Raw genomic sequence first — 26973 nt, 5'->3', positions numbered from 1 at the left:
TCTCTTCCTCTCTTCACTCTCTCTCTCTCTCTCTTCCTCTTTCTTCCTCTCTCTCTCTCTTTCTCTCTCTCTCTCTCTCTCTCTCTCTCTCTCTCTCTCTCTCTCTCTCTCTCTCTCTCTCTCTCTCTCTCTCTTTCTCTCTCTCTCTCTCTCCTTTCCCTCTCTCCTTCTCTCTCTTTCTCTCTCTTCTTCCCTCCCTCCCTCTTTCAACTTTCAATGAGAGCATCTCTCTCTCTAACTCATTTCCTGAGTCCATTTCTTCTATGTTCACTTGTTCACTTCTGCCTCTGGGACTTTCTCAATAAACTTTATCTTATAGTTTGGGGGGAAAGAATCAATGAATTGAAATTTAAAAAAATAACAACGACTGGGAAAACAATGTAAACATCCAGTTTAGCAAACTGGGTGAAGAGCTGTAGAGAGAAACGTGCATATAAAGTATGAATATATATTCACAAAAATTGTGACATTAAAAAAAGTTCCGTATATAGGCCACAAAAACATCTCTATAAATTCTAAAAGTACCACATTTTCTCAATTTCAAGCATTAATGTTAGAAAATCTATGACAAAAAATTTTAAAGCCATAACTTTTTAAACAAAAAAAGAAAAACATATTTCTAAATAATTCATGAGTTAAGGATGAAATCTTAACAGAAAAATATCCCCAAAATATTTATGAATGAGAGATAACAAAAGTGTGGCATATTAAAATTTGTGCTATGTAGCTAAAGCAGGATTTATAAGGATGATTATAGTCTTGTACACATCTACTAGAACACATGTGTCAAACACAAGGCCCGCGGGCCAAATCCGTCCCGCCAGGCCTTGCAATGTGGCCCGCACCGCGCTGTCATCACTGCACTCCGCTGCGTTTCCATCACAATGACAGTTTATGACTGTTCAGTAAACCATTCGGCCCGCGATTTAGGCTGGATTTTAGATTTTGGCCCCTTCTCTGATTGAGTTCGACACCCCTAAACTAGAAAACAACAACAAATAAATTTGAAAATAAATGCCCCTAATATTCAACTCTAAAAACTAGAAAAAGAACACCAGGAGAAACCCAAAGAAAGTTTTAGAAGGAACAGAACTCAAAGACAAAAGCAGAAATTAAAGCAATAAACAATTAAAAAAACAAAAAGGTTTAACATAATTTTAAAAATTAAAAGTCACTTTTTTGCAAAGTCTGGCAAGCCTTTCTGAATAAGATCCTCTCACCGGCTTCTCATTGACACCAGGGACCCTTTGCAAGACTCTTTTAGGTGAGGTATTTACGATTTGTTCTTCCATTAGACCAAGACCTTTATTTAGACAAGAGAGGGTTCCTCTGCGCCCCTGTCAGTGGCACCAGGCACAGGGCCAGTCTCATTGGCTGTGCTTACCCGTTGCTGCTGAAGAAGCCAACGTAGGAAACATTCTGGTACTGTGCTAGTCAGAGCTCTACAGCACATGGTCTTTGCATAAGGCACCTACCTTTCCTTTCTCATTTCACGTGTGGGGGCCCAACATATTCCACAATGGCATACTTTTCTAATTAAAATCACCTAAGAAGCACCAATGCAGAAGGAGTTCTCTGACTTTCCTCTGTCCCCCTTAAAGCTGGACATAAATCACCATGATAGATTTACTTGTTCCTGAAGGACTGAGAAACAACCTTATCACAAGAAACAGAAAGTCCATGCCCTGGCCAGGAGCTCATTTGGTTAGAGTGACATCAAGGTTTCGGGTTTGATCCCCAGTCAGGGCACATATAAGAATCAACCAGTGAATGCATAGGTAAGTGGAACAACAAATCAATCTCTCTCTCTCTCTCTCTCTCTCTCTCTCTCTCTCTCTCTCCCTTCCTCTTTCTAAAATCGATTTTAAAATTTATAAAAATAATCCAGAGCCAAAAAATGTGTATAACTATACCCTGTTACTCCTTTACTACTCTAGACCAGTGGTTGGCAAACCGTGGCTCAACAGCCACATGCGGCTCTTTGGCCCCTTGAGTGTGGCTCTTCTACAAAATACCACAGGCACGCATGTACAGTGCAATTGAAACTTCGTGGCCCATGCGCAGAAGTCAGTTTTCGGCCTGGAGGAGTCTATTTTGAAGAAGTGGTTCTAATGCTGAGCCACACTCAAGGGGCCAAAGAGATGATCCTCGGTTTGCCGACCACTGCCCTAGACCAAACATTGTTTAGATTCCTCACTAATAAGTATACAAACTTTGCTTAGATTCCTTTTGATTGAGCACTTTCTACTGTCAGGTTCCCACAAATTTGTTTGTCTAAAAAAATAAAAATAATTAAAAAGGGAGAGCCTGCCGAAACCGGTTTGGCTCAGTGGTAGAGCATTGGTCTGTGGACTGAAAGGTCCCAGGTTCAATTCCGGTCAAGGGCATGTACATTGGTTGCGGGCAACATCCCCAGTAGGGAGTGTGCAAGGGGCAGCTGGTTGATGATTCTCTCTCATCGACGTTTCTAGCTCTCTATCCCTCTCTCCTCCTCTCTATGAAAAATCAATAAAATATATATATTTTTTAAAAAGAGATAGCCTGTTCAATAATTTCGTTGAGCCTCATTTAATGTTTGTTGTTGTTTTTTGTTAATCCTCACCCCAGGATATTTTTCCATTGATTTTTAGGGAAAGTGGAAGAGAGAGGGAAAGACAGAGAGAAACATCGATATGAGAGAAACACGTTGATTGGCCACTTCAGAATGTGCCCCAGCCAGGCCTTAACGAGGAGGAGCCTACAACCAAGGTTCATGAACCCAACCAGAATGGAACCTGGGACTCTTTGGTTCACAGACTGACACTCTAGCCACTGAGCCAAACCAGGGCTAATTTTATTTTTATTGTTAATTCTACCGGAGGATATTTCCCCTTTGATTTTTAGAGAGAGTGGAAAGGAGGGGGAGAGACAAAGAGAGAAACATTGATGTGAGAGAGGCACCTGCAGCTACCTGCAAATCACTCACTCTCACTCCTGAAATCTAAACACCCTGTCCCCTTGCATTCTCCTTTTTCCAAAACGTCCTTTCCCAAGATGCCTCACTGCCGGTGGAATTTCCATGCCTATATGAATTCCCCAGGGGCCTGTTTTGAAACTTTGATTTTTCTCTTGTTAATATCTCTGTTAATTTAATTAGCCCAGCCAGAACATACAAAGTGAGAGGGAAAGTATCTTTTTTAGCCCCCACTCTAATAATCCTCTGCATTTTTTGAAGATGAGTGGGCGAGTGAGGGCTAAACTGAGGCCAAAGATTCCAGAACAGCCTAGAGAACACAGCAGTCACTGGGGGGAAAGGGGGAGGGGCAGTAGGTATAGTTAGAGCTCAGTTCTGAGGCAGGAAAGTGTGTGCTACATACAGAGGAATTCCACCCTAAATGACCTGGTCATTCAAAAACCACTCACTCGGATGTAAAAATGGAGTCATTCAGAGAAGCTCGCCTTAGTGGTTGCGACAGCAGTGGGGGTTGTGGGTGGGTGGTGCAGGGTGTCCAGGCAGAGGGGCTGGGTGGGTGCCAGGTGGCCTTCACAGACCAATCCTCCCCTCTCCCTTCGCTAGAGTGTGGGGGGAGTGTGTGGGGAGATAGATAAATGTTCCCTCTAATGCTGTGGGTTGGATGGTTAGATGGGGGCCTCCCACAGGCCCTGCTAGTCCGGCCAGCTACTATACTTACCTGGCCACTGCACCTCCCCCCCCCCATGACTGCTGTGTTCTCTAAGTTGTTCTGGAATCTTTGGCCTCAGTTGAGCCCTCACTGGCCCAGTCATCTCCAAAAAATGCAGCCCAGGCTGGAACAGGAGCCACGCCTTGGGGGAGGAGGGGTTGTTGGAGAGGCTGTGGCAGATGACTGGGTCCCCAGGGCTCCTCACAGGCTCTGGCTAGCTGCCCAGAGGGCGCGGCTCCCCAGTACCTGCACTCCTGCCAGGACAAAGCAGAGGCCAGAGCCTTCCCCTTCAGCCGGCCGCTTCCAGTCCTTCCTGCTCAGCCAGCTGTATAAGGGCAAATGGGGCCTGCAGCACTGCTTTACTGGTAAGAGCCTAAAATAGCCAACAACTTGAATGTCCTCCCGTAGGGACTAGGTGATAAGGAATGGTGATGCGCACGATGACCCATACTGTGCGGTCACTAGGAAGAAACAAGTTGGTCCGGCTCTGCTTGCACGGAAAGACCCTCCAAGATAGAGTGTAAAATGCCCGTGGCAGAGAAATACTGCAAGGCCGCTCTGTGAATAATATATCTACGTGAATATGCACACACAATATATAGGGTGTCCCAACAAACTGAATATACACACTGTGAGTAATTATAAAGGCAATATTTATTAAAATACATTTCATTTCCAAAATTGAGCTATCAGCTGTTAACTTGTGTATACATTTTTGGGGACACCCTGTATATGCATAGAATGTGCTGCAGAAAGATCTGCAAGTGCACACCTAAAAAGTGGGTTGAGGGACTAAAGAGTGGATCTCAGTATAAAAACATTTTTTTTTTTAAATTATAGGACAAAATGTCCTTTTTCCAGGAGCCCATCCAGTATACCACATTAGATTTCATTTTCACATCTCCTTAGTTTTCTTTTGGCTGAGACAGAGCTATGTCTTAGACTTTCCTTATTTTTTATGACTTTCACAGCTTTAAGGACTACCAATTAGGTATTTTAGAGAATACTAGAGGCCCAGTACATGAAATTCTTGCGCGGGAGGGAGGGGGGAGGGTTGTCCCTTAGCTTGGCCTGCGTCCTCTCGCAATCTGGGACCCCTTGGGGGATGTTGGACCTAAACCGGCAGTTGGACATCCCTCTCATAATCCAGGACGCTGCATGCACCATCTTCTCATAGAAGTGAAAGGCATCTTGCTATTGTATGGGCAGCTACATTTTTTTGCCCTGGTTATATAAAAAGTAGTACATAACATGATCCTTCTAAGGTAGTAGTACCATTTCTCCACCTTATGGGTGGAAAAACTGAAGCAGAGAGAAGTTAAGTAATTGGCTTTGCCACACAGGTGTAAGTGTCAGAATCAGGGCTGACCACAAAATGTGCAGGCCAGAGTCCATGCATGTCATCATTGTTTTTTCAGTGTTAGAGTAGCCTTGCCAGGATTTAATTTTTAAATATAAGAGACTGTTTCCAATACATACGGTAGGGACCCTAGCCTGGCCAGTGATCAGGGCCAATCTGTGGCGTGACCGGCAGGCGGGACATCAGTAACAATAAGGCTCATGATTGGATCAGTAACAATAAGATCAAGCTTGTCTGATGAGGTATGGGCAGCTATGTACCCATGTGGCTCCCTCCTAGGCTGACTTCTGTGTAGAAGACGATCCTCAATTTTCTGTCAAATGGCTTTAGAAAAAAAGTGTCTTATACATGGAAAAATATGGCACTTAATGAGGAAACATACACAGCTATTTTTAAAAGGTAATCTTCAGGGATGATAGTAATACCCTTCCTGGATCATCATTTTCAAGTTCTTTATAATTTATTAGTAGTATGTTTGCCTTGTGCTGTTTTTCATTTTCTTACTTATGAGAATGAAACTGGGCTGCCCATCACTACTTGAGCCAATTAAGCAGAGATGGGGTTGAGTCATAGATGAGCATTTATTCCAATAATGCCGGCAGTGTGGGAGAGCAGCAGGTCCTCCATGAAATTTTGCTCTGCACCCCCTTCCCCTACCCCCCCTCTCCCCGCCCCATAAACCAGTTGCTTTCTTTGGGTAAGACAAAGATGACATGAAGTAGACAAAAGGAATAAAAATGGGTATGATTGTTACAGGTTACAGGCTTGAGGGCAGGAGGCCATTGTTTAAGCAATAGGGTGGTTAATCTTTCCATGATAATAGGATAATAGGCTGAATTCCAAGGTTGACTTCCAGGCCCTGGGGGTGAACAACTCCCAGCTGGGTTAGAATGTGCTTTCTTTCATCAGAACAAAACAACCATGGTTAATAGAGTATGTTTAATATTTCTTTTCTTTTTTTTAACTGTTTAGTTTTTATTTCATAATCATAAACTTAACTCTGCAATCCAGCTAGACTGGGAAGGGGTAAGGAAATTATGGAACCCAATAAACTGGCAAGAGCACAAAGATTATAGAACACTAGAGGTCCGGTGCATGAAATTCGTGCATGGGAAGGGGGATGGTGTCCCTCAGCCCAGCCTGCACCCTCTCCAATCTTGGACTCCTGGAGGGATGTCCGACTGCTCGTTTAGAGGGCCTAAACGGACAGTCGGACATCCCTCTCACAATCCAGGACTGCTGGCTCCCAACTGCTCACCTGCCTGCCTTCCTGATTGTCACTAACCACTTCTGCCTGCCAGCCTGATCACCCCCCTAACCACTCCCCTGCCAGCCTGTTTGCTCTCAACTTCCCTCCTCTACCTGCCTGGCCACTCCTAACTGCCCTCCCCTGCAGGGTTGATTGCCTCTAACTGCCCTCCCTTGCAAGCCTGGTCCCTCCCTTCTGCCCTCCCCTGCTTGCCATCTTGTGGTGGCCGTCTTGTGTGTTGGAGTGATGGTCAATCTGCATATTACTCTTTTATTAGATAGGATTCCAAGCAAATCGGGGTGCTTCCTTGAGCTACAGAAGGAATGGTCTGGTGGTTAGGATAAAACACAAGTCAAATTTATTAGAGATGTCCACAGTCAGCAATGGTGATCGTCTTGCTAGTCTTGCCATTCCCAGACCCAACGTGCCCCATGACTGTCACAATATGCATGCCTTCTGTCACCTGGCGAAGACCATTGTTTGCCACCCACCTATTCGGGCTGGACAGCGCAGATGAAGCACTGGAAGCCGTTTGTGTTAGGTCCAGCATTGCCAAGGGCAAGATGCCAGGACCTGTATATTTCAGGATGAAGTCCTCACCCTCAGATTTCTCCCCATAGATGGACTCTCTGCCTGTGTCATTATGGCGAGTGGAGTTGCCACCCTGGCACATAAATCCCGGAATAATTCTGTGAAAGCAGGAACCCTGTAACCAAATCCTTCCTCCCCAGCGCTCAGAGCATGGAAGTTTTCTGCTGTCCTTGGGACTTTGTCTGCAAACAGCTGGGAGGAGACGCCGCCCAGGGGGGATTACCATTGATGTCAAGGAACACCTTGGGGTTCACTAAGGCTGAGGAGCGGCTTCGGGGCGGCGGCGTCTGCAAAGCCTGATATTTTTTTATAACCACGCCAGTCCCCAGTGTGTGTTCTATTTATGCCCTAACAAGAATATGAATTATTTTTCTCATTGACTTTCTCTTTGGGATGTAAGTTTCTCTTTCCAAAGCATGTTGTGGAACCTTTCAATTCTCTTCTTATTTTCCTCCATTTTTCTATTTGCTATCTTTAATAGGAAGTAGATCTATTCCTTTGTCACCATCTATTTTCCCTGTGGCTTAATAAGCCCTCTGTGCTCCTGGCAGTTTCAGCCCCGAAGGCCCAATCTGTGCATCCTGTAACCGGAGATGCTGCCCGCCAAGAGCAAGGGGTTCGCATTTCAAAGTGGCATCACCGATCGCTTTCTTCAGAGCCACAATCACATCATCCTGTACACAAGGTTTGTAACTATAGTAGCTGGCAAGTTTTGTTTCTGAACCTCCAGCCATTCACACGCCCTCCTGGGAGGATGAGGCGCAGGTGAAAATCAATTGCCGAAACCGGGTTGGCTCAGTGGATAGAGCGTCAGCCTGCTGACTGAAGGGTCCCAGGTTCGATTCAGGTCCGGGGCATGTACATTGGTTGCGGGCACGTCCCCGGTGGGGGATGTGCAGGAGGCGGCTGGTCGGTGTTCCTAGCTTTCTATCCCTTTCCCTTCCTCTCTGTAAAAAACCAATAAAATATATATATTTAAAAACAAAATCGGTGCCGCCCATTCGGGAGCTGCAGGAGCACAGCCAGTCCTGGTCCTCACGGCCCTTCGGGTCGAGGAGCGCTATTGGCTCCGGTCCTGCGCCTCCCATTCTGCGCCTCCCATCCCGTGAACACTCTCCCCCCCCCCCCCCCCCCCCCCCCCCGGCCCCCCGCAGCGGGAGGGATTTAGGGCCCGGACTTGGGCATTAGCTCTCGCCTTCCCCTGGGGCCGCCGGAGCGAAGCCCCATTCCCTCGTAGGGGGACCCGGTCCCACCCTTCCATATCCGCACCACTGTGCGCCCTAAGTACACAGTCACCCTGGAGAGGCACTAACTGTGGCGCCCTGGCCTGGGGGGATTTGGGAAATCCCCACCCCGGGAGGGCGACGCTGGGCGGGACCCGGCTCTGTCGGAGGTGGGGGATCCCCCCCGCCCCCAGACCTCGGCGCCCGGAGGCCACGCCCACAGGCCCTCCCCGCAGGGGGCCCCGAGGGCTCCCGCCTGAGGGCGGGGCCGCGCACAGACCACGCCCCTCCCCGCCCCCGCCCCCGCACCAGCGGCCCCGCCCCGGGCGCCCCAGAGTTTTCCGCTGAGCTGGCCCCTCCTCCGCCCCGCCCTGCGGCTGCGGAGCCCGCCGGCCGAGAACCCCGGGAGCCGGAGCGGACGGAGAACCGAACTCACCCCGACCGGAGCACCGCCCTCACCCCCGCGGCTCCGCACCGGTGGCCGGTGCCAGGTGAGTGAGGGTCTCGGCTGGCCCGCGGGGGGTGGGGAGGGGGAGGACGGTGTCCGGTCGGTCCCGGACGGGCTGCCTCGGCTCGGTCAGCTGCGGGGACTCTCCTCCTCGTGGCCCCCAGGCCCGGGCTCCTGACGGCCTGGGCCGGCGTGGGACCGACCGGGTGGTCCTGGGCCGGGTGGTCCTGGGTCGGGTGGTAACGGGCCGGGTGGTGACGGGCCGGGGTGGGCGGCCGCGGGCCTGTCCCCGTCCCCTCTGACCCAGCTGGGCTCTGGGTGTGCGTGCGCCCTTCCGGGAAAGGCTGCCCCGGCGAGCTGGGGGGTGGGGGAGGCTGCCTGCAGGAACTCTCTCCCGGAACCGGGAGGACGCCGATTCCCGGGAGTTTCCCAGCTGCTGCTGGAGTTTATGTGTGAGGCACTTTATTGGAAAGAGCGGGTGCTGTGTTCACCTGTGTTCGCCTCCCCCGCCTTTCCACCTTCTCCAACCTTGGCGACAGTTCCAGGGAGGGATTCGTGGACTTGTATCTCCTCCGGGGCCCCAGCTCAGCCCCTGAAGGCTTCACCAGGTAGACATGCGTCTGAGGTAGAGAAGGAAGTTCTTCACCCTGAGACGTGGAGGGCAGACGCCAAGCCAGGCGGTTCCAGCTCAAGCAGGAAGCTGTGCGCCCGCGCCCTTTCTGTCCCCGCCCATCACCAGCCAGTGCCTTTGTGTGGAGATGGGTGCTGAGGACCAAGCCTGGGTACTGAGGTAGCTAGCTACTCTGTCCTCTCCCCAGGCCCTTCACTTTGTCCCCTCCTGCCCTGGCCCGGGCATGGCGTGGCGCTGTGAGGGGTAAGCCCCTGCCCTGCCCACACAACAGGAGCAAAAGCTTGCAGGGCAGTGCCAGTCTGAGCCCAGGAGTCGCTCACCCCTAACTGGCTCTCAGTAAGTCCCTTCCTTCCTTTCTTGAGTCAGTTGTTGGGAATTCCGGGAGGATTAACGGGTACCCTTCCCTCCAGGCACTTTCTGTGCTGTGAGCTGTTCCCAGATTAGCGTGGTTAGGTAAGGTGCCAGGGTAGGTGGTTGCCCTGGCATTGGTGCCTCACCTCAGGCTCCTGCATCCCTCCCTAATCTTGTCTCTTATTAACTAGTCTTCAGACATCGGTTTCCTCATCTTTAAAATGGGGGTGATAACAATACCTCCCTTACAGAGTGACGGTGAGGAATAAATGAATGAATGCATTTAACAACCCACACAGCTCAGGCACTGACCCAAATAGGTGGTGACTCATACCATACGTGTGTGTCTCAGGTGGATGTCCCCCGGATTGGACATAAAGTTTATAGCAGGGCCTTGTGCGTAAGTAATCATCTCTGTGTGTCACTGATAATGCAGTAGTAATAGCTGTCACTCCCTCATGCAGTTGAAGGGCCAGCCAAGTTGAAGTGCTCTTCTGATCTGTCCCTCTGCCTTCGCTCATGCTGTTATACCCTCCTCCCCTCCACTCCTTTGGCACTGACCCACTTCTGATACTGGCCTTTCGTGGTATGGCCACGGGTCTCACCTCTGCTCTATCCTTTGTCTCTGGAGTTTGAGGGGTGTTTCTTACAAATCTCTGAGCCGCATCGCACCAGGATGGGCCTTCCTAATGTGGGTGCTCAGTAGATGTCAGTTGAGTAAAAGAGGCAGGCCAGGGAAGCAGGGTTAGACCTGGAGATGGAAATGAGGGGTGGCAGTAGGAGCTGCTCGAGAGGCTAAGTAGGAAGGCCTTTGAGTTCCTTTATGAGGCCAGGGCAAGGGTGACAAACAGGGCCCATCCTGGATTGCTGTTCCTAGAAGGCCAAGATTGATGAGAGTGCCTTGGTCACGTGATTTTCACGAGGCTGGGTAGTTTGGAATGAAGGTGGGAAGACAGCCAGAATAGGTTAGTGTGGGCTCTTCTTGAGAATTCACTGTAGAATAAAGAGAGAGAGAGAGAGAGAGAGAGAGAGAGAGAGAAAGCCAGTGTGGGAAGGCGGTGAATGTAGAAACGAAATTTGTTCAGAGGCCCTTGGACCTTCCTAGAGCTCTCCCTCTCTCCTCCCTCTTAGCTGCCATCATCTCCCTGTAAGCCTGGAGCAGTTCCTGGCACTTGGTTCCAAGGGACACTTTGGGGAGAATCTGTATGTGAGTGTGCGTCACAGTCATAGCCAAATAGACTCAGGTTTCTCTGGATTTTTCTCTGCATCACCTCTGATCTCATTTCCCTGGAACATCAGGAATTTGAATGCTGCCTGCATAGGACATCTCTAGGTGAAAGGAAGAAATGGAAGTTTCCTTGGTAGGAATTTGCATTTTTAAAAGGAGTTGCTGAAATTCAGTGGCATTCTCTACCTATCTATAATAATAAAAGTATAATATGCTAATTAGACTGGATATCCTTCCGGATGTCCTTCCAGGTGACCTTCCAGGAGCTTCAAGGAAAGCCCGGGTCCTTGGTGCCAGAAAGAAGCAGGTGCCAGCAGCCAGGGGAAGGAAAGTCTACTCTTGCACAAATTTCGTGAATTCTAGTCTACCTAATAAAAGAGTAACATGCTAATTGACCATACCTTTGTGACACCCACCAGCCAATCAGGAGTGAGTATGCAAATTAACCCACAAAAAGAGGAAGGGTTAATTTGAATACACAGGCACCTAGTGGCCAGGGACAGGGCTGGATACAGGCGTTCCATACCATCCCAGCCGCTCAGGGCCTCTGTGCAGCGTGGGAAGGCAGAAAGGCTGCTCCAGCCAGAGTGAGGGCGATGCTGGCAGCCAGGGGAACGAAGCCCCATTCTTACACGAATCTTCATTTGTGCTTCAGGCCACTGTATCCAATAACTACTGAAGCCATACATTCAGTCTACTGACCCTAACCCCGAAATTAAAGGCCACATGGTGTGAGAATCTTAAAAGTAAAGCCAGAACAGTGACTTGAATCACAGCTGACCATGCTACACTGATGTGAGAACTTAAGGAGTGAGGGTAACCAAGGAGTCAGGAGACAGCTCATTTGTGTTAGATGACCAGGCACAAGCCATGTAACCACACAGACTCTGTGTTCTGCATGGTAAGATGCCTGCCTCAAATGGTTGTTTGCAGAATCCAGTGAGATGTTTGCAAAGGGGGTTTGAGCTCAGTTAGGGGGTGGTGATACCTTGGGTGTGTTACTGCAAGGAACCTTGAAGCTGGAAGTGGCACGCTCAGGTCTGCCAGATGCTTGTGCTCCTGAAGGTCCCACTGCCTTCACAGAACAGAGGGAGGAATTGAAACTGGACACGCCTGCCTGCCACTACTTGAGGCAATTAAGTAGAAACAGGGTTGAATCATATGTGAGTGTTTATTCCAATAACACTAGCAGTGTGGGAGAGCAGCAGGTCATCCACAAAAATCTGCTCTGCACCCCCCATAAGCCATCTGCTTATATTGGGCAGGACAAAGATTACATGGGGAAGTAGGCAACAGGAATAATGGGTATGCAAAACGAGAAATAGGGACTCCATTATTTGGGCCACAGTAATTAATCTTTCCATGAAAATAGGCAGTTCTTGAATGAGAATGGACCCCTTTGTGGCCAACTACATAATTAATATTAAAAAGTCCAAGGTTTATACCCAGGTCCCTGGGGCATACAACTCCCAGCCAGGTTAGAAAGTCCTTTAACCAGAACAAGGCAATCAGAGTTAACAGAGCATGATTATATTTCCCACAACCGTAGCTAGTTCCCAATACTCTATTTTTGCCCCTAACAAGATGAGAGCGATCAGAGTGAAGGGAGAGAGAAATTCAGAGGCTGTTAACAGGGAGGTGTAGGGAGTGTATGGCAGATGAAGCCTGGGGGAGTGGCATCGTGGGGAAAAGGGTGTGTCTGTGGGGTGCATGCTGGTGATAGTAGATGTGAGCCTGATGTGTCTACCTAAAAGGTCACGGCTATTTTTAGGAAGTGGGTGACAGGCATGTTTCTGTCTAACTCCTTATTATGAGTACCCACTGTTCGCCTAGCCCTATGCTGGGTACACCAAAGCGGAGGCCAGCCTCACCCAGCCTGGGTTGTTCCCTGCATTCCCCTGAGACACAGGATCTAGAAGACACTGGATGGGAACTAGTCTGGAGAATGGGGGAGATCATGAATTCAGTTTGGGACATGTTGTGTTGGAAATACCAAGTAGGTGGATGGGTCTGGGGCTCAAGAGTCTGGGTGAGAGGGACATTTTTGTCTAGGTTGTAACTTATGTCGAAGACATGGTGAGATTGAGGAACTCAGCCTAGAACAGCTGAGTCAAGGAGGATGCCCTGTAAAGGAGCCAGAAAAAGAGCAGCTCAAGAGCAGGAAAGAAAACCCGGACAGCATCCCACACAGAAGCCTCTGGCAATGGCCACAGCTGTGGTGGGAAGAGACTGGTCACTTTTCTGGGGCTGTTTTGTGGGATGATAGTAGCAGCAGGCTCAGGGAATGAACGGGTAGGGACCTAGCCTGAGGTGATGATCTGGGGTTACTAACTATAGACAAGCTCTGAAGATGTGGGCTTTGAAGGGGAGGAGAAAGATTGGGTGATGCTGGAGGTCACCTTGAGGGGTGTTTGTTTTTGTTCCTCAGCCCATTCTCCTCCCATTTCCCCTGAGAAGTTTGTGTGGATGGCCTGCAGTCAGGATCCCCTCTCTCCCTGTCACAGACACACTGTGAAACTGCCTGTTTCACCAAGTGGATTCATGTACATACTGCACTCCAGCTTGTGCTTTTGATTAATTTATCGTGACCAGTCACTTCAGGTTACTACTCTTCCACGCCAGTATCAGGTCTATATTTAATGTTCAGATGTACCATCGTTTACTAAGCTTTTCCCTTATTGATGGGTATTGAGACTGTTACTCTTTTTTAATAATTCTTCATTATTGCAAGTATTACATACGTATGTCCCCTTTCCCCCCCATCGGCCCCCTCCAGCCTGCCCACACCCCCTCCCCAGGCCCTCTCTACCCCCACTGTCTGCGTGCAATATATGCATACAAGGAGGCTCTTTTTAAAACCTGGAACAGTTTTTAAAACCTATAGGATCCTAATTGGGATGTCATTGAATGTATTTAGTATTTATAAGAAGGAGTAGATATTAACTTTTCTAAGTCAGGGACAGATTACAGACCTTGTAATATGTCTTTACTAGATTCTAACTGATTCTAACTGGCTACACACACACACACACACACACACACACACACACACATATCGATATATACACTAGAGGCCCCCAGGTACACAAAATTTGTACATGGGGGGGAGGGGAGTGTCCCTAAGCTCGGCCTGCACCCTCTCCAATCTGGGACCCCTTGGAGATGTCAGACTACCGGTTTAGGCCCAATTCCTGCGGCCTGATTGACACCTAACTGCTCCCCTTCCAGCCTGATCGCCCCCAACTGCCCTCTGCTGGCCCGATGCACACTAGAGGCCCAATGCACGAAATTCGTTCAAGAGTAGTCCTTCCTACCCCCGGCTGCTGGCACTGGCTTCCCTCTGGCACCTGGGACCTGGGTTTCCCTCTGGCACCCAGGAGCCGGGCTTCCCTCTGGTCACCGGCAGGCACCCAGAATTTTTTGTATCCTTTCTATTTTATGTCTGGTCATTAAATTCAACCTCTGTCTTTCTTCATTCCTTCTTTCTTCTGGTTGCTCTACTTTTACAATATACTGTAAATTGGTTCATTTATTTTTAGTCTTTTAATTTATAAAGCTCCACATTTTCTTTTGAATGCAGCTGTAGCTAATGGGCTTTTGCATGAAATGCTCACCTTTCCATGATGATTGTGTAGATAAGTTTTGATCCAAGGATTATTTATAAGATGGGGTTTTGAATTTCTGACTAGTTTTGTGGGGGTGGATGGTATGTTCATATTTTATTGTGAACTGCTACATTTTTTGGGTTACTAGAGGCCCAGCATACGAAATTTGTGCACCGGTATGGTCCCTAGGCCTGGCTCCACCCTCCCACTCCCCCACCCCCCTGCCACCATCACGGGTTCTTCATTGTGACTGGTCCAGTGGTCGAGTGGTCGTTCTGCCATTAGGGTCAATTTGCATATTACCCTTTTATTATATAGGATGATTAGTGAATGGGATCAGCAAAATCTCTTTATCGGGCTATACTAAGATCTTTTTTGTGGCCAACTACATGATTAATATTAAAAGGTTCATGGACATGAGAGAAGACTATTCTCTGTAGGAGACCACTTGAGATTTTTCTGTTAACTTGAGCTTATCTTCCTCTATCCTTGCTTATTTATCTGTCTGATTCTGAGAAGTATATAAAAAGTCTCACTGTAATCTTTTTTTAAGTCAAGCCCCACTTGTATTTGTTCTAGCTTTATGAATTCAGCCTTTATGTTTGACGTGTGCAGTTTTATCAAGCTTATCTTTGTGCGTTGCACCCTGTGTCATTTGTTGCTTATTTAATGCTTTTGACCTTTGGCCATTAATTCCATATTATGTGTGCTTAGGAAAACATATTGCAAAGGATCTTTATAAAAAGAGGAACCCCTCTTTTTACACAGTCCTAAAGTTAATAAATAAGAGCATTTTATAAAACAGTGAGAGACTCAGAAATTTAGAGGCAGGTGTCATTGGCAGAGAGGGATCATCCATGCCCCTTTGTTTTCAATTCAGGGTGGGGATAGATAGTAATCGGGTGTCCCCCCACCTTCTTCTCAGCTCTCCATTATCATGAGCTCCCCGTCCTGCACTGAAAGCCGGATTTGGAGGGATGGATGAAATGAGATTTGTGGGCAAACCCCAGTGTCAGGCTTTGTCCTCTTTTCTCTCTTCTGGTTCCCACCTGCTTTTGTTTAGTTTCAAGGAGATGGTCCAATTGTTCTGATTGTAATTATGTGTATCCTTCCTCATTTGTGGCAGCAAGATAGACGTTCTCTGTTCCCCAAGGGATAAGACAAAAAAAAAGTTAGTGCACAACAAGGACCCCAGGGCCAAATGTCATATGTAAAGACTTGGACCTCCAAGTCTTACGTTCTTTTCTGTGGTGTGTATTAAGTCACATATACTATTTAAAGGGAATAGCTAAGCCTTGTTGTGCCATGAACTCCTAGTGAGTAGTTTTCCAAGTTCTGTTTTTCAAGATGAAGGCAAATGGCTGAAAAATGGCTGGAAAAACCTTCAGCTTGCTGAGGCAGAATTATTGAAAAGTCTTCAACATATTTTTAATGTTAATATTTTCACTGCTAGTTTTTCTCTGTGTATCTAATATGTTTTTGCCCAACCCTTCAAATTATTATTATTATTATTATTATTTTATTTTATTTTATTTTATTTTATTTTATTTTATTTTATTTTATTTTATTTTATTTTTGTTGTTGTTGTTAATCCTTACTCAGAGATATTTTTCTATTGATTTTTAGGGAGAATAGGAGAGATGGAAAGACAGAGAGAAACATTAATGTGAGAGAAACACATCTTTTGGTTGCCTTCTGCATGACCTCTGACCAGAGAGGAATCTGTAACCAAGGTACATGCCCATGACTGGAATTGAACCCAGGACCCTTTGGTCCACAGCCAACACCCTATCCACTGAACCAAACCAGCCAGAGCTCAAATTAAATTTTTAAAAGCAATTTTATTTTTCAATTCTAGTTGACATACATTATTACATTAGTTTCAGGTATACACCCTGGTGATTAGACATGACTTACTAAGTGATCATCCTGATAAATTGCGCACCCATCTGACACTGTACATAGTTATTACAATACTAAAGGCCTGATGCATGAAATTCATGCAAGAGTAGGCCTTCCTTCCCCTGGCTGTCAGCACTGGCTTCCTTCTGGTACCTGGGACCTGGGCTTCCCTCCCGTCGCTGGCAGGCACTCAGGACCTGGGATTCCCTTGAAGTCTGGGCTTTGCCTGGAAGGTTGTTGGGTTTAATTAGCATATTATGCTTTTATTATAATAGATTAGTGGCCTGGTGCATGAAATTTGTGCACGGACGAGGTTGTTCCCTCAGCCCAGCCTGCATTCTCTCCAATCGGATATCCCTCTTGTAATCTGGGATCGCTGGCTCCTAACTGCTCACCTGCCTGCTGCCTGCCTGCCCGCCCGATTGTCTCTAACCCCTCTGCCTGCTTGCCTGATTGCCCGTGTAACTGCCCTCCCAGGCTGGCCTGATCCCTTCCCCAACTGCCTCTGCCTACTGATCACCCCTAACTGCCCTCCCCTGCCAGCCTGGTTGCCTCAACTGCCCTCTCCTGCTGGCCATTTTGGTTTGGATTGATTGGTTTCTATGCTACCCTGTTTCCCTGAAAATAAGACAATGTCTTATTTTTCTCTCCCAAAGTTGCGCTAGGTCTTATTTTCAGGGGATGTCTTATCTTTCCATGTGCTAGGTCTTATTTTCGGAGATGTCTTATTTTCAGGAAACACAGTAGTCACCATCAAAAGTTCCGCCTCCTAGGCAGCCATTGGCTCCTCACAGTTCACCCAGATTTGGTTCTGATTGATTGGTTTCTATGCCATTCAGTGTCTACAGGCCTGATCAGAGAGGCAGAACTGATCAGCAGCCTCCGTGGAGAGAAACAGAGGTGCAAAGAGAAATAGAGGTGGGACTGCTGGCAAAGCCTGGAGAGAAAGAGAGAGGCAACTGCTGATCAACAGTTGCTACGGAGGCTGTGGATCAGACCCTGCCTTTCTCTTCAGGCCTCTCTCCAGGGCTGATCCACAGCCCCCTCTGGTAGTCAGTGCTAGGTCGCCACTAACTATATTGTCTGTGCTGTACTTTATAGCCTCATGACTATTCTGTAACAACCAATTTGTACTTCTTAACCCTTTCACCTTTTTCACCCATCCTCTCAACCATCTCATTTGGCAACCATCAAAATATTCTCTGTTACTTTTTCTTTTTTTTCTTAAATATATTTTATTGACTTTTTACACAGAGGAAGGGGTAGGGATAGAAAGCTAGAAACATCGACCAGCTGCCTCCTGCACACCCCCCACCAGGGATGTGCCTGCAACCAATGTACATGCCCTTGACCAGAATCAAACCTGGGTCCCTTCAGTCCACAGGCTGATGCTCTATCCACTGAGCCAAACCAGTTTCGGCTATTCTCTGTTTCAATGAGTCTGTTTCTGTTCTATTTATTTGTTTTTTTTTTTTTGTTTTTTTTTAATTTTTATTTCATTTATTTATTTATTTATTTTTAAAGGGGAAATAGTATTTTTTTAAATATATATTTTATTGATTTTTTACAGAGAGGAAGAGAGAGGGATAGAGAGTTAGAAACATCAATGAGAGAGAGTCATCGATCAGCTGCCTCTTGTACACCCCCTACTGGGGATGTGCCCGCAACCAAGGTACATGCCCTTGACCGGAATCGAACCTGGGACCTTTCATTCCCCAGGCCAACGCTCTATCCACTGAGCCAAACCGGTTTCGGCTCATTTGTTTGTTTATGTTTAGATTCAATTGTTGCTAGATATGTATTTATTGCCATTTTGTTGGTCACATTTTTATCTTTTTGTCTTCTTAAAGAAGACCCTTTAAAACTTAATACTGGTTTAGTGGTGATGATGAATTCTTTTAGGTTTTCCTTTTCTGGGATGCTCTTTATCTGTTCTTCAGTTCTAAATGAATATTCGTGCATGGGGCGGGGGGTCCCCTCAGCTCAACCTGCACCCTCTCCCACCTGGGAGCCCTCAGGGGAGCCCTCTCTAATCTGGGAGTTTCTGTCTTTGCAGTCATATGAGTGAATTGTCTGAGACCCCAACCCAGTTTGGTTTGGTGCTCACAGAATTATAGAGGTGAGACCCCAACCCAGTTTGGTTTGGTGCTCACAGAATAATAGAGGTGTTTGGTTTTTTGTTTTTTTTTTTTTTGTGTGTGTGTGTGTGTGTGTTTTTACTTGTGTCTCTCACCTTTGCTTTCCCTCCATCCCCCACCTGCAACAGTAACTTGCTCCAGGCTTGAGGACACATATGTCAAACACAAGGCCTGCAGGCCAAATCCTTGATAGCATGTGAGTTGGTTAACAGCACTGTTAAGGAAAAGATTCTTCCACTCATTTTAAATTCACATTTCTGGTTAACATTGTCAGTTTATGACTGTTCAGTAAACCATTCGGCCCGCGATTTAGGCTGGATTTTAGATTTTGGCCCCTTCTCTGATTGAGTTTGACACCCCTAGTCTAGGAGATCCTGCAATGCGTCTGCCACCAGAACAACAATTCCCAGCATTCCTGGTGCTCCCCGCGCTCTAGGCTTCCACTTCCTGTCCAGGGGCTACCACCAGAATTATAATTCCCAACATTCCTGGTGCTTCCCATGCTCTTGGATTTTGCTTCTGGTCCAGGGGCTGCACAAATGAAAAAGATTGCGAACTCCAGCTGTCCATAGGCCAGGCTAGTATGACCGGACACTTCAGTGGTGTCCCCAGGACCTTGGCCACTCAGCACAGGTGTGCACGTGTGCTGGCCACAAACTTGAAGTGGTCAGGGTCCTGGAGACGCCCACCCTACCCCAGCTGCTGGGTTGGAGGGGCAGGAACGCCTACCACGTTGCTACAGCGATGGTGTGGCATCCCGCCCCACTCCTGGCCACTGGTGCCTGCATACCTCCATGACACCCACAGGTCAGCCATCTTCATTGGGTTAATTTGCATACTCGCTCCTGATCTGTGGGCATTGTGGAGGTATGGTCAATTTACATATTAGTCTGTTATTAGTGTAGATAGTTTTGCTGGGTAAATTAATCTTGGTTGTGGGTCCTTGATTTTTATCACTTGAGTATTTTTTGCCAGTCCCTTCTGGCTTGCAAGTTACTGTTGAGAAATCAGCTGACAGTCTTATAGGTGTTCCCTCATAGATAACAAACTGCATTTTTCTTGGTGCTTTTAAAATTCTCTTTGTCTTTAACCTTTGGCTTTTTTAAAAATTTTTTTTATATGTCTTGGTATGGGCCTCTTTGGGTCCATCTTGTTTGGGAATCTAGATATTCTGGACTTGTATGTCTATTTCCTTCACCGAGTTAGGGAAGTTTTCTGTTATTTTTTCAAATGGGATTTCAACTATTTGCTCTTTCTCTTGTCTTTCTCACACCCCCCATGATGCTAGTGTTGGCATGCTGAAATTGTCCCAGAGGCCCCTTACACTATCCTCATTTTTGTAGATTCTTTTCTCTTTTTGTTCTCATTTTTTTTTCCTACTTCCCTATCTTACCAATCTCTGATTTGATCCTCTGCTTCATCTACTCCACTGTTTAATTCCATTTAATGTATTCTTCATTTCAGTTAATGTATTCATTTCTGACTTTTTTTTTTTTTTTTAATGTTTTCTCTTTTTGTTGAAGTTCTAAGTTCATTAACTCTTCCTCTAAGTTCATTGAACATCCTTTCGACCAATGTTTTGAACTCTACATCTAGTACATTGCTTGTCTCTATTTTGTTTAGTTCTTTTTCTGGAGTTTTCTTCTGTTCTTTCATTTGGATTATGTTTCTTTGTCTCCTCCTCTTGGCTGCCTCCCTGTGTTTGTTTCTACTAGTATGCATTAGGTAAAGCTGGTACATATCACAGGCTTGGTAGAGTGGCCTTCTGTAGTCAGTGTTCTGTTGGGTCCAGTGGCACAGCCTCCCTAATCACTCAAGCTGAGCACTCGAGGTGTGCCCCCGGTGTGGGCTATGTACATACACCTTCTTGTAGTTGAGCCTTGATTGCTATTGGCATGTCATTGGAAGGGATTTACCCCCATGGTGATCAGCTGCTAGGACTGGCTGTGACCACTGTGGAGGACAGTTGGGCTCTGGTGCTTACTGAGTGCACCCCTTGAGTGTGTTGCTTGTGGAGGTGGTTGGGTAGTGGGGCTTCCATGTATATAGTCTGAAGCTGTCCACTAGGTGTGCTGGCTCGGCCAACCTTAATTTTTAACCTTTCTTTCTCAGTAACAAATAAAATGTTTCTCTTGTAATCAGCACATGACTTGGATGGGGAGGGAGAAGGGATAGCAGAATGTTATTTTTAAAAAGAATGTTTCTCTTAAAAGCAGCACATGACTGGTGCAGGGGAGGGAGAAAGGAATGCAGAAGACAATGACGATAAGAAACTGAAGGTGGTGCCTGTGTGTTTGGTAGAGAATTCAAACTGTTCACATAACCAGTATCTTGATTTTATCCCTTGCATCTTGTGTTCTGTTGATCATTTATTGTACTTGGATGTTATTTTTCCCTGATTGCTGTTATCTTGTTTAGGTTTCTCTTCATTCTTTTTCCCCACCTGGCTGAAGGAGGATTCAGATTTGGTTATGAATTAAGAGAGTTGCTTACCTCTCTTCAGAAGTTGGAGGGTTAGTGTCTGTTCCGTGAGGTTGTACAGGCACCACACTCCCTATGCCAAGTTGCTCCCAGCGTCCTGTAGGGCTATGGTTTTCAAACTTGAGTTCATATAAGAACATCCTGGGAGGTTTATTAAAACACAGATTCCTGGACCCCACTCCCAAAGGTTCTGAGGTGGGAGGTCTGTGGTGGGTCCTGAAAATATCCTAACAGGTGTCCAAGTTGTGCTGATCCCGCCAGTCTGGAGACCAGACGTTGGGTTGCCTTGCTCTTCCTCATTTGCAGCACTTCCCTTACCTGCCCGAACCAGGACAGCTGACCTTCCCATCTACCTGACAGGCCTGCCTGGCTGCTAGGGAGACTCAACACAGTCTTTATTTGGGGCTGCCTCAGTACAGCTAGTGTTCTGTGTAGAAGGAAGAGGGGACAGATGGCGTTTGTGGAACACCACCCACTGCTGTCCTTAATTTGAAGCTACTACTGTGCTTGTCAGTGTTGCTATTGGCTAAGCCACTACTCCTCAGCTTAGGAAGTGGGATGGTGGGTGTCTCCTGCAGTGATGAGCCAGCAGGCAGTGGGAGTCCTGCAGCCTCCAGTCCTGCGACTGGTGAAGAAACGGGCAGCTGCTGATGGGCCGCCTCCCACTAGTCAGGTCTGGCAGCCACACATTCTGCCACTGCAGCCAATGTCCGCTTTTATAGGCCCCACAGCATGGGAGAGGGCTCCACGACCCCCAGCCTTGGGGTGCAGAGGATCTTACTGTGCTCCTCCCGCCACCCAAGCTCCCCCAACTTCAGGTATTACACATAGGTGACTGGGAGAGCTTGGGGGCAGAGACCATTTGAACCCTGAACTGAGCTGGGGCCAGTGGTTTCTGCAGTTCCTGGTACCCCAGTGGCTGCCAACCCTGCTGTCAGCAGCTGCTAAGTCTTAGGGAGGTGAACTTGGGGGGAAACGATGTCAATGACTTTCCTGGAGCAGATGGCACCTCCTGGGTGGCTCGGTTCTGTGGGTTTATTTGGGAGGCAGCAGAGTCACTTTCTCATCCTGCCCTTCCCAGGGCACAGGCTTTACATTTCCCAAGTCCAGTCTGCAGCCAGGAAGGTGGAGTGGAGCCCAGGAAGTGTGCTGAGTGGAGGGGAGCCAGCCTGGGTCATAGTGCCTCTGCCTGGAAGTGGAGAGACACGGTTCTGGAGTCTTTCCTGCCCCAGCCAGTCCTGGAACACTGGGCTGGACTCTGGGCCTGGGCTCCAGGCCTGGGCTCCCACCTGAGTAAAATGAGCCAGTGGAACCAAACGATTTCACGAAGCTCCTTCCAGCTCCAATGTTGTAGGATCCTTGAGTGACTGATGTTTTACTTCTGAGAGGTATCTTTCAGAACCTGCTTGCTCAAGTGCAGCCCCTTGGTCACACCTAGACACTGCCCCGTTGCCATGCTGTGCCCAGCCTTCTCCCGGCTGGGCAGCCCCAGGTGCCAACCCTTGGAGGGCAAGGTCTGAGGCACTGTCTGGCTAATGATTGACGTAGGCTCCGGCTATTCTTAGTTCCTGGCGTGTGGGTAGGGAGCTGACTGTTTAGCAGCTCCTCTGTGGGCTTTTTGTTCCCTGCGTGAGAGATACAGTCAGGGTCGGGGGAGTGCTGCCCTGGGGCTCCCTGGCTTGTTTCTGTGGCTCAATGGCATCCGTGACCCACACCTCAGTGGTGAGACAGAGCCCAATAAGGGCAGGGCACTGGGGCGCAGAGAGTAGGCCACCTACCCCCTTCTCAGCAGTTAGGGATGTTCATACACCCCTGAGGTCCTGCCTTGGCATGGGAGGGAGAGAGAACTGTCCTAGATGTGTCGTCTGCCCCCACAATTCCTGGAGCCTACATACCAGAAGCTCCGCCCAAAGAGGCCTTCAGAGCAGGTGCCACCCAGGATGTGGAAGAGATGAGTCAGGGTCCGCTGGTGTCTCGTTGGCGTGTGTTGGGCCTCACTGTGCCCAGCCCTGTGCCAGCCGGTGGCAGGAGGAGAGGCCTGTCCTGGACACTGTATCTCATTGGGAGGCCGAGGAAAAAGGAACCCTCGCCGGGGCACAAGTCTGACCCTTGCTTGTCAAGAATCACCTCTGAACCTTAGTTCCCTTGAGGTGATAATATCTTGTAGGAACATAGTCCTTATTTGGGGCTGCCATGTGCCCCAGAGTAATGAGGGGTGTATAATAAAGTGATGTATGTACTCATTGTAGGTATTGGAGAACAGGGCTGTCACTAGAACATTAGAGGCCTGGTGCACAAAATTCGTGCACTCAGGGTGGAGGGGAGGGGGGCCCCTCAGTCAGGCCTGCACCCTCTCCAATCCAGGACCCCTCTGAGAATGTCCAACTTTAACAGATGACAGCTCCATTGTTTGTTTCTTTTCATGCATAAACCCATTGGAATTAGCAGGTATTCAGTGTGTATATATTTTGGGGGGACACCTGTATATCTCTAGTCAGTGGTGAAAGGAACCAAAGGCAGGTTTGGAACCCCCCTAACCTCACTCACTCCCCGCATGTCTCCCACTCCACTTTCCACCTTCGCGGGCAGCGGGAGAATCAGAGTTTCCTCTCATTAACTCGGAAAAGCGTCCTGTCACTCGCTGCCCTGTCACCCGCTGCCAGGCAGGAGTGCGCTAGGCCCCCAGCGAGCGAGGCTCAGTCAGGGCAGCCTTGGCTCATGGGTGCTGGCACCCAAAGTGCACCTTCCTCATCTGCAGTCGCCCCGACTATCCAGGACTGACACCTTAAGAAAGGTATAGAGGAGACCGGAGGACAGAGCAAGTCGAGGGACTTTGATGCAAAATGCTGAGGAATCGGCTTGGTTGAGCTATGGACATGTCAGTGTTATGCCCAGACTTCGTGATCCCCAAGGACCACCAGGGAGCCAAGTCCGATGCAATAAACAAAAGAGCCTGTACCATGCTAGCAATGGGCTCCTCCCACTCATGCCGGCAGCATGGCGGAAGAGAGCGAATTTCTCCCGGTCCAGGCGTTTTGAGGGCTAGGGATAACTCCGCCCGGAGTTGGGAGCTCATCCTCGCCCTGCCCTGCCCTTTCATTCCCCCCTTGTCTAATGTGCCTAGTCAAATCATTGACTCAGCAGCCTACTTCCTTTCAGCATAAACAACAAATACAGTTATCAAGACCCTTAGTACCACAGTTCCCATCAGTATTGTCCTCACTGAAGTCCAGTTCCCCTCCTGCAGGCATCAGTTCTCCTCCTGGCCTGTAGTTGCCAGGATCCAGGCCATGCAGGAGCTGGGAGTCATGTAGTCAGGTCTGGGTGCCATCTACTTCAACAGCAGTGGGCGTGCTCAGGATAACAGTGCAGCATCCCTTTGAGTCCTTGGGCAGCAAATTTCTTTACCCACATTGAGTTCCAGGGCTACAGGGTCTGCGGTGGGCACTGGCAGTGCATCTGGAACAAGCAAACTGCAGAGCCTGTAAGGACTTGAGCAAGGAAATGGTTACCATACATGATCCCCTCCCAAAAAGGGGAAACTTGTCCCAATAAGGGGTACACCTGGCCCTCAAGAGGGCAAAGGACAGGGGGTTGGTCCAATTTTCACCGAATCTAAGACACATTTAGTTAAACCCCTTTTTCAAGAGTCTCGCCTGTCCTAAGGCTAGAGCTATGAGATACCTTAGCTACCAAGGGGAGGGCTGTTATCTGATAGTGGGGTATACCTCAACCTAATCTGAAGTGTCTATAAAAACTAGACCTTAATGCTGGTGGTTTAATCTCTGAAATCCACCTACCAATGCTCTCCTGGGGAGGTTCCCTGGGACCTGAATTCCCAGGGGGGATCCCCTTACCTTGCTTAGCATTTATCTGTGCACAGACAGTACTTCTAGCAACTCTGCCTCACAGAAGTTCAGAAGTCTTGGTGACACTTAACCTGGTGTCACCGGGCAACTCTGACCTAGAGCCTCTGGGACCAACAGTCTTGTCATCTGGAGGGTCCATCAACCATCTGGTCCTTCAGTGGCTTGCTTCTGGTCAGCCAATTCCTTCTGGCTGCAGTTGGTAACCCTCTTTTCTTTGTGGATGGCACAGTGTCTCTATCAAAGGGCCTGGATTAAGGCCAAAAGGTGTGGTCCAAGGTGACTACCACTGCCCCTGCATATCAGGTCCCATCCTGAACATAACTGCTCCCATCCGTGAACAGTACCTTGTCGTCTGTTACCTCTGTGCAGTCATGAATGGGTTCTATCATCATCATCTGGAAGCAGGCTGGCAGGGTTGATGGCCAGAGTTTTCTGAATCTGGACACAGGGCTGGTCCAGGAGAAAAGCCTGGCCCATCCAGGTTAGCTCCTGGTCCAGAGTCCACTTATCTGCCTCCTTCACCAACAATGCTATGGCTGCCACAGGGTCCAGTCTCTTAGACAGATAGGCAACAGGTCCCTTCCAGGGACCTAGAGTCTGAGTGAGAACCCCTTTGGCAATGCTTCTTACCTCACTCACGTAGGGGTGGAAGGGCTCCGCATCGTCCGGCAAGGCTAGGGCAGCTGCTGAGATGAGAGCCTTCTTTAGCTCCTCAAAGATCCGTTGTTCCACTTTGGACCAGTTCAACAGCTGCATTCCCCCAGTACGTGTTCCTTTCGAGGACCACAGTCCTTCTTGATGTCCAAGGAAAACAGGCAGTTTGTCCGGTGGCTTCCTGGGCTGATGTACGGGTCCTATTGGCTCTCTCAAGACTAAATAGGGTGCCCCCACGCCCATCAGGAAACTAAAAGGCTTGCCTCTCCTAGCTAACCTGTCAGGACATACTCTTTATAATTTCTATAAAAATCTTATCTTCCAAAAATACATAACCATGCCTCAAATGTTAAAGAAAAGGCAAGGGAGGAGGAAGCAGGTCCAGTACCTGTTCCCAGGCCTCTAACAGCCACCTGAAATGTAAAATGCCACATTTTCCCTACAGATAAAGATTTATCTACATTTCTAAGCCCCTCTACTCCCCACTGCAGAACATCGGTGAAAATTGTCCAAGCAGTTGCAGGGGGTTAAATCATACAAATAATTGTTTTCACATTGTTTTAACACAATTCTAAATAAATTATAAACCTTTGTGATGAAGTCTACTTAAACCTATAAAGTAGATACACATGACTGAAAACAAAAATGATTCCCAAAGTTTAAACAAAATACAAGATGCAGGTACAAGCCCAAATTCAACAACAATGGCATATGAGAAAAGCAAAACAAAACAAATCAAATATAAAAGTTTCATATGTTACATTAAACATTACTTTAGAAAAACTGACTTAAAAAAAATACTGCATCACTGACTTAAAATAATTTTTTAAGTGTAAGCATTACATACTTTTTCATCTGACAAATGAGAATAAATCAATCCTTGAGATCTTAGATCATTACTGCTTATTCTTAACATATATAATACAGTTTAGCCTGCCATATTCTAGGCATCTAGTTACTGCAATTAACTTTTCCTAATTCAACTTATACTTAAAGCTGGCAAGTCAAATAAATTTGGCATTTCTTAGATTAATAATATTACATTTCTATTATATCCTGCTTATTCAGGGTAAAGTTTCAGCAACAGATCTAACCATACAGTTTTTTCAGATCTCAAAATTTTTTTCTGAAGTTCAAACAAAGCACTGAATAATCTCTTTGTAGGAGAGCTAATAGTCTTGCGCTCTCCGGCCTCCCCTAGACCTCTCCACACCAGAGGCAGTTTACTAGGATTTAAGACAATGTCAGAAAATCATAGGTCAATCACAATTCATACTTAAGTAGCTATATGACTCTGCTTAGCTGATACCAATGACAAGGAAGACTAACCATTGTGGGCTGCTTCACCACCAATTACCTGCCACTCCCTGAAGCTGGAGCAGCATACAAATGCAAATGAACACATTCTTTACCTGAAGACTCCATCCCGGGGCGCCATGCCGCCCACAGATACCAAACTCAGACCTGGGAAAGGCTCACTTTCCGCAGGTGAGGCAACGGCTCACGCCATTCCTCTCCCCATATGAGGGTCCCTCTCGGGCCCTCCCGGGAGGTCAGAACGTCTTCTGATCCTCCTGCCCG

General features: G+C 47.7%; 1 protein-coding gene and 1 long non-coding RNA gene across 3 annotated transcripts in view; one reads left to right on the top strand and one right to left on the bottom strand.

Moving 5' to 3' along the window:
- Positions 1-5713: 5713 nt before the first annotated feature.
- On the bottom strand, positions 5714-24103 carry LOC118719087. Of its 2 annotated transcripts, XR_004988030.2 has the most exons (5): positions 24093-24103; positions 23488-23500; positions 11624-11628; positions 6372-6375; positions 5714-6102 (listed from the first exon to the last, which is right to left on the bottom strand). It is a non-coding gene; the product is annotated as an uncharacterized LOC118719087 (long non-coding RNA). The 2 variants fall into 2 exon arrangements; XR_004988029.2 differs by lacking the exons at positions 6372-6375; positions 11624-11628.
- The window catches only part of ANXA11 (annexin A11), a 49432-nt gene continuing 30891 nt past the window's right edge, over positions 8433-26973 (top strand). The window contains exon 1 of the mRNA XM_045581684.1: positions 8433-8576. The gene's annotated coding sequence lies outside the window, so the exon portion shown is untranslated. The remainder of the gene's footprint in view (positions 8577-26973) is intronic.

Source organism: Pipistrellus kuhlii, unplaced genomic scaffold (assembly GCF_014108245.1).
Source record: "Pipistrellus kuhlii isolate mPipKuh1 unplaced genomic scaffold, mPipKuh1.p scaffold_m20_p_15, whole genome shotgun sequence".
Lineage (NCBI taxonomy): Eukaryota > Metazoa > Chordata > Mammalia > Chiroptera > Vespertilionidae > Pipistrellus > Pipistrellus kuhlii.
This window is presented reverse-complemented; position numbering and strand designations above follow the sequence as displayed.